The sequence below is a fragment of the Sinohyriopsis cumingii genome, unplaced genomic scaffold, assembly GCF_028554795.1.
Source record: "Sinohyriopsis cumingii isolate HCF-2022 unplaced genomic scaffold, ASM2855479v2 utg002479l, whole genome shotgun sequence".
In the NCBI taxonomy this organism is placed as follows: Eukaryota; Metazoa; Mollusca; class Bivalvia; order Unionida; family Unionidae; genus Sinohyriopsis; species Sinohyriopsis cumingii.
The window spans coordinates 50,001-57,500 of record NW_028316224.1 but is presented as its reverse complement, the minus strand read 5'-3'; the positions used below and the strand labels follow the sequence as shown (position 1 = coordinate 57,500).

Below are 7,500 nucleotides of genomic sequence, written 5' to 3'. Positions count from 1 at the left end.
AGCGAATAATTGCAACGTATGCAATCGATGTCTTTCATTTTGGATACTTGTCTGTGGTATTTCTTATTCAATAATTGATAGATATATTTGGAATGTATTATTTTTAATTATTTTAATTTATTTACCTGTTTTTAGCAGGGCACCAGTCTATCAGTGTGAAACTTGGCATCCCTTAGCGAATACTTCGAATATGGGCCATTGACAAAATAAATTGGTGTATAAATCTCTGTTTTGATTACAGTAAGTTTGGATGGATGTTCCCTGCTTCCACTTCCTTGCACTTTCTGTGTTTCCACAACTTTAACGTTTCCGAGCTGCAAGACGATATCCGTTTCAAATCAGATTCGAGTCCGTCTTTAAAGGTAGCTCATAGGCTGATGTCGATTATTTACCTATTGAATTAGTCAGTTGATACAAGATAAATAATAATAATAATAATAATGCCCAAAAACAACAAAAATGAACTGAATCTTCGTTTAAATGCATTGTTATTTAAGTCCATTTGAAGGTGTAAACCTCCGGTTAAGCAACTAATGTCCGAGTCCGAAAATGCCTGAATTACAAATTTGAATAATGTATGAAGGCAGTTTATCTATATAAGTTTTAATAAGTACACTTTAATTACTAATTTTACACGGCACATAAACGTAAACGTCTGTACATCGGAAACGGTGAAGAGAGAAGCGAATATAAGTCTTAAATTTACACACACTTGTGTCTACGGCCATACCACGTTGAAAGCACCGGTTCTCGTCCGATCACCGAAGTTAAGCAACGTCGGGCCCGGTTAGTACTTGGATGGGTGACCGCCTGGGAATACCGGGTGCTGTAGACTCTAATTTTTTTTTTTTCTTTTATAACTAAAAACAGTTGAAGTTTTTCTTTCTTTCTTTTATTGTAACTAAATTTACTTTATTCAATATAAATAATAAATAGAGCAATTTCTCGACTTTCATTTTCTCTTTTTCCTTAACTTTCTTCAATAATTCGGATCCTAAAAAAATCAAGTATAGGACCTGAATATAGCAAATGTTGCTTTGCACTTCTCTGCTCTTGGTTTCGATCCTTACTACTGGAATATGCGATCATAGATGACCAGTATTTCTTATTAACAAATTCGGTTCAATTTATCCAGTTTCCTCTACTTTTACTACCACAACAAGCTGCCTCCTTTCACGTCGAAATACTTCCTTCAAGTTTCTTCTCATATATTCCTGGTGTAGTCTCTAGCGCAGAGTTGCAAAATATGCGATCAATGTCTTTCATTTTGGGTACTTATTTGTGGTATTTCTTATTCACTAATTGATTGATAAATATGGAATGTATGAATTGTGAGAATTTTTTATATTAATTTATTGATTGATTGATTTCTTTTACAGCAGGGCCTCAGTCTGCCAGTGGGAAAATTGGCATCCTGTAGCGAATACTGTAAATATGGGCCATTGGCTAAATAAATTGGGTTATAAAATTCTGTTTTGATTACAGTAAGTTTAGATAGATATTCCATGCTTCCACTTTCTGTATTTCCACAACGTTAACTTCTACAAGTTGCAAGAAGAGATCCTTTGCAAATCTGATAAGACCCTATTTTTAAAGTTAGCTTATAGGCCGGTGTCGCTTATTTTAACCAAATGATAGGACAGAAAGAGGAATAATAATAATAATAATAACAACAACAATAATGTCCTGAATCTGCATTTTAAGTCAATTTCAACATGGAATTCTCCCCTTATCTGGGTCAGAAAATGGATGAGTGACAAATATGAGTATCTGAGGCCAGTTTTGCTTCTTTTGGATTAGAACTTTGAATCAGTATACACTTTAGTTACTAATATTATACTGCACACAAACATTTGTACATCGGAAACGTTGAAGAGATGTGTGACTAATCAGCCCAAGAGTCTTGAAAACGCATCAAGACAACAAATTATGTTTTACAGTCGAAATGTTGTTCTCACTAGAACTGAAATCATTTAATTTCTACTTAAATGCCCGAAAAATTTACAATTAAAACTACAATAAATGTTTTATACCTAGTCCCGCACAGTGACGTTTATCTGATTCCCTGTACTCACCGAGAGCATTCTGTGTCATATGGATGCATATCAAATGAAGTGAAAAGTAATGGAATACTCGCTTTTTTATTTATCCCTATGCATCGTGGTGCCCACACCATGATGAGACGCTGTTTCAATAAACCTTTTTATATATGTTCTTTACTGTTCTTCCTTTTTCTTCTTGCTTTATCATACTGACACACGAGAGAGAGAGAGGGAGAGAGAGAGAGAGAGTATGCAACAAAGTTCGCATAACTTTATCAGCTATTAACATTAATTGTACTTCTGTGTAATTTTATTTTTAACGCGTTATCCTATAACGATTGCAAACAAGGGCAAAAACTCTACTGATCTTACTCGATAATTATACCATACTGAATTAATAAGTTTATCTCGTAAAAACGGATCATATATATATCCTGGGTGGCTGAGGGTGTTTTAAGATATGTGTGTGTCTTTTGTGATATATATATATATATATATATATATATATATATATATATATATATATATATATATATATATACGTTTGTGTGTGTACATACATACATACATACGTGTATTATTTACATATAGTCTTGGATAATTTTAATTATTGGGATATGGATTTTAGATATCAACAGATACAAAGGAAACAAACGTTTCAATACATATAATGACATTTTCTTAAATTCTACATTGTATCATATTGACCTACTACTTGCTAGGCAAGCTGACTTTTATAAAATTTGCAAACTCCTTATATATATTTAAACTTACTTTTAGTATTCAACCAGAAAATCAGTACAGTGCAGAAAGATTGAAAATATTATTTCTTTCATATATATATATATATATATATATATATATATATATATATATATATATATATATATGAGAGAGAGAGAGAGAGAGAGATGGGGGGATTCGGAATGGTTTAAACAGACTCTAAATTACACTGATAAAATGTACATCAGTCCAATGGTTAACATGATAGATTTCTATCAAGCTGGTTGCCCTATTGTACCCTTGAGCAAGACTACCCTCATTGCCTAATAAAACCAAGCAGTCTTTTGCCAGAACACCATAATGTGAACTTAGGCCATCTAAATCAAATTCCTATGTGAAATTTGCCAATATAAGCCAATACACTTTAATGCAAACTTAGCCAATCTAAACCAAATATCTTAATGGAAACTTAGCCAAACACCTTAATGTGAACTTAGCCCATCTAAACCAATGTACCATAATGTGAACTTAGCCCATCTAAACCAAGAAAAGAATAATGTGATATTGGCTCATATAAACAAAAACACCTTAATGCTATCTTAGCCAATCTAAACCAACCGACTTAATTTATTTTTATAAAGAATACAAAGTGAAAATTTAAATACTTTTCAGCATTATAAATGAAATCACAAATAGTCCATGAAAAGTTATATGACAAGTCCAAAAGGGTAGTGTTCCAAATGAATGCCAGTGGTTTTCTGAATGAAGTCCAATTTTGAATGTGCTGATGTAATAACAATCTTGACGTGTGGCGATGATGTAATTTAGAATGTCCTTGAATGAATTCATAATAGTCCCAGAATAGCGATTTTTGATATTTGGACATTAGTATTGGGGTGTATGGACATATTTGTTTTGCTTATCAAAACGTTGGAAATCGCCGACACCATGCGGTATCGGCATAGGCTGCTTACTAGCCACAGGGGGCTCGTATCATTGCTTACAATGAAACTATCAGTCGTACATATAGTATAAAATGTATGACTGTCAGTTCAATTGTGAGCAACGATGCGAGCCCCTGTGCTTACTAGCCTGCCATGCAAACTTGACCGACCTTTCATCGAGATATACCTGCATGAAATCGAGAGAAATACGATTTATTTTCTCAGAAATAATTCCGAGTATAACATCATTTGTCGTTAATGAAGCTGACTGACGAAAGAAAACGACAACCTTGATGAAATTTGACACGGAACTCGCCATTGTATTACTATTCAAATGACTGCACAAATATGGCAACCTACATGTCAGTGACATCGGCGATCAAATAAGCTCTTGCTTCTTTACAGATTGAAACTGAAGGGATGTATTGTCGTAAGCAGAGCTCTCCCCTGTCTCTAATATATATATGTGTGTGTGTGTGTGTGTGTGTGTGTGTGTGTGTGTGTGTGTGCGTGTGTGTGTAATATATCTTTGTAACGACGAAGAGACAACCTATTTTAGTCTTAAATTTTTACATACAAATGTCTACGGCCATACCACGTTGAAAACACCGGTTCTCGTCCGATCACCGAAGTTAAGCAACGTCGGGCCCGGTTAGTACTTGGATGGGTGACCGCCTGGGAATACCGGGTGCTGTAGGCATTTTTTAAATTTTTTTTTGGTTCCATCCTCACTGTGAGGATATGCGATCATATATGGCCAATATTTCTTGTTCACAAATCTGGTGCAAATTTTTCAGTTTCCTCTACCTCCAGGATCGAAATGGGCCGCCTCGTATGCCGTCCAGATCCTCCAAATTTCTTCTGATATTCCGGATTCAGCCTATAGCGAATAATTGCAACGTATGCAATCGATGTCTTTCATTTTGGATACTTGTCTGTGGTATTTCTTATTCAATAATTGATAGATATATTTGGAATGTATTATTTTTAATTATTTTAATTTATTTACCTGTTTTTAGCAGGGCACCAGTCTATCAGTGTGAAACTTGGCATCCCTTAGCGAATACTTCGAATATGGGCCATTGACAAAATAAATTGGTGTATAAATCTCTGTTTTGATTACAGTAAGTTTGGATGGATGTTCCCTGCTTCCACTTCCTTGCACTTTCTGTGTTTCCACAACTTTAACGTTTCCGAGCTGCAAGACGATATCCGTTTCAAATCAGATTCGAGTCCGTCTTTAAAGGTAGCTCATAGGCTGATGTCGATTATTTACCTATTGAATTAGTCAGTTGATACAAGATAAATAATAATAATAATAATAATGCCCAAAAACAACAAAAATGAACTGAATCTTCGTTTAAATGCATTGTTATTTAAGTCCATTTGAAGGTGTAAACCTCCGGTTAAGCAACTAATGTCCGAGTCCGAAAATGCCTGAATTACAAATTTGAATAATGTATGAAGGCAGTTTATCTATATAAGTTTTAATAAGTACACTTTAATTACTAATTTTACACGGCACATAAACGTAAACGTCTGTACATCGGAAACGGTGAAGAGAGAAGCGAATATAAGTCTTAAATTTACACACACTTGTGTCTACGGCCATACCACGTTGAAAGCACCGGTTCTCGTCCGATCACCGAAGTTAAGCAACGTCGGGCCCGGTTAGTACTTGGATGGGTGACCGCCTGGGAATACCGGGTGCTGTAGACTCTAATTTTTTTTTTTTCTTTTATAACTAAAAACAGTTGAAGTTTTTCTTTCTTTCTTTTATTGTAACTAAATTTACTTTATTCAATATAAATAATAAATAGAGCAATTTCTCGACTTTCATTTTCTCTTTTTCCTTAACTTTCTTCAATAATTCGGATCCTAAAAAAATCAAGTATAGGACCTGAATATAGCAAATGTTGCTTTGCACTTCTCTGCTCTTGGTTTCGATCCTTACTACTGGAATATGCGATCATAGATGACCAGTATTTCTTATTAACAAATTCGGTTCAATTTATCCAGTTTCCTCTACTTTTACTACCACAACAAGCTGCCTCCTTTCACGTCGAAATACTTCCTTCAAGTTTCTTCTCATATATTCCTGGTGTAGTCTCTAGCGCAGAGTTGCAAAATATGCGATCAATGTCTTTCATTTTGGGTACTTATTTGTGGTATTTCTTATTCACTAATTGATTGATAAATATGGAATGTATGAATTGTGAGAATTTTTTATATTAATTTATTGATTGATTGATTTCTTTTACAGCAGGGCCTCAGTCTGCCAGTGGGAAAATTGGCATCCTGTAGCGAATACTGTAAATATGGGCCATTGGCTAAATAAATTGGGTTATAAAATTCTGTTTTGATTACAGTAAGTTTAGATAGATATTCCATGCTTCCACTTTCTGTATTTCCACAACGTTAACTTCTACAAGTTGCAAGAAGAGATCCTTTGCAAATCTGATAAGACCCTATTTTTAAAGTTAGCTTATAGGCCGGTGTCGCTTATTTTAACCAAATGATAGGACAGAAAGAGGAATAATAATAATAATAATAACAACAACAATAATGTCCTGAATCTGCATTTTAAGTCAATTTCAACATGGAATTCTCCCCTTATCTGGGTCAGAAAATGGATGAGTGACAAATATGAGTATCTGAGGCCAGTTTTGCTTCTTTTGGATTAGAACTTTGAATCAGTATACACTTTAGTTACTAATATTATACTGCACACAAACATTTGTACATCGGAAACGTTGAAGAGATGTGTGACTAATCAGCCCAAGAGTCTTGAAAACGCATCAAGACAACAAATTATGTTTTACAGTCGAAATGTTGTTCTCACTAGAACTGAAATCATTTAATTTCTACTTAAATGCCCGAAAAATTTACAATTAAAACTACAATAAATGTTTTATACCTAGTCCCGCACAGTGACGTTTATCTGATTCCCTGTACTCACCGAGAGCATTCTGTGTCATATGGATGCATATCAAATGAAGTGAAAAGTAATGGAATACTCGCTTTTTTATTTATCCCTATGCATCGTGGTGCCCACACCATGATGAGACGCTGTTTCAATAAACCTTTTTATATATGTTCTTTACTGTTCTTCCTTTTTCTTCTTGCTTTATCATACTGACACACGAGAGAGAGAGAGAGAGAGAGAGAGAGAGAGAGTATGCAACAAAGTTCGCATAACTTTATCAGCTATTAACATTAATTGTACTTCTGTGTAATTTTATTTTTAACGCGTTATCCTATAACGATTGCAAACAAGGGCAAAAACTCTACTGATCTTACTCGATAATTATACCATACTGAATTAATAAGTTTATCTCGTAAAAACGGATCATATATATATCCTGGGTGGCTGAGGGTGTTTTAAGATATGTGTGTGTCTTTTGTGATATATATATATATATATATATATATATATATATATATATATATATATATATATATATATATATATACGTTTGTGTGTGTACATACATACATACATACGTGTATTATTTACATATAGTCTTGGATAATTTTAATTATTGGGATATGGATTTTAGATATCAACAGATACAAAGGAAACAAACGTTTCAATACATATAATGACATTTTCTTAAATTCTACATTGTATCATATTGACCTTCTACTTGCTAGGCAAGCTGACTTTTATAAAATTTGCAAACTCCTTATATATATTTAAACTTACTTTTAGTATTCAACCAGAAAATCAGTACAGTGCAGAAAGATTGAAAATATTATTTCTTTCATATATATATATATATATATATATA

The 7,500-nt window shown here is 33.7% G+C and overlaps 3 non-coding genes across 3 annotated transcripts; all 3 read left to right on the top strand.

Annotated features, from left to right (window-relative positions):
- Window positions 1-716: 716 nt before the first annotated feature.
- On the top strand, window positions 717-835 carry LOC149770312 (5S ribosomal RNA). Its single transcript, XR_016418569.1, has one exon. It is a non-coding gene; the product is annotated as a 5S ribosomal RNA (ribosomal RNA).
- A 3,455-nt stretch (window positions 836-4,290) lies between these two features.
- Window positions 4,291-4,409, top strand: LOC149770311 (5S ribosomal RNA). The gene has a single exon (XR_016418673.1). It is a non-coding gene; the product is annotated as a 5S ribosomal RNA (ribosomal RNA).
- A 900-nt stretch (window positions 4,410-5,309) lies between these two features.
- Window positions 5,310-5,428, top strand: LOC149770310 (5S ribosomal RNA). Its single transcript, XR_016418558.1, has one exon. It is a non-coding gene; the product is annotated as a 5S ribosomal RNA (ribosomal RNA).
- Window positions 5,429-7,500: the final 2,072 nt, after the last annotated feature.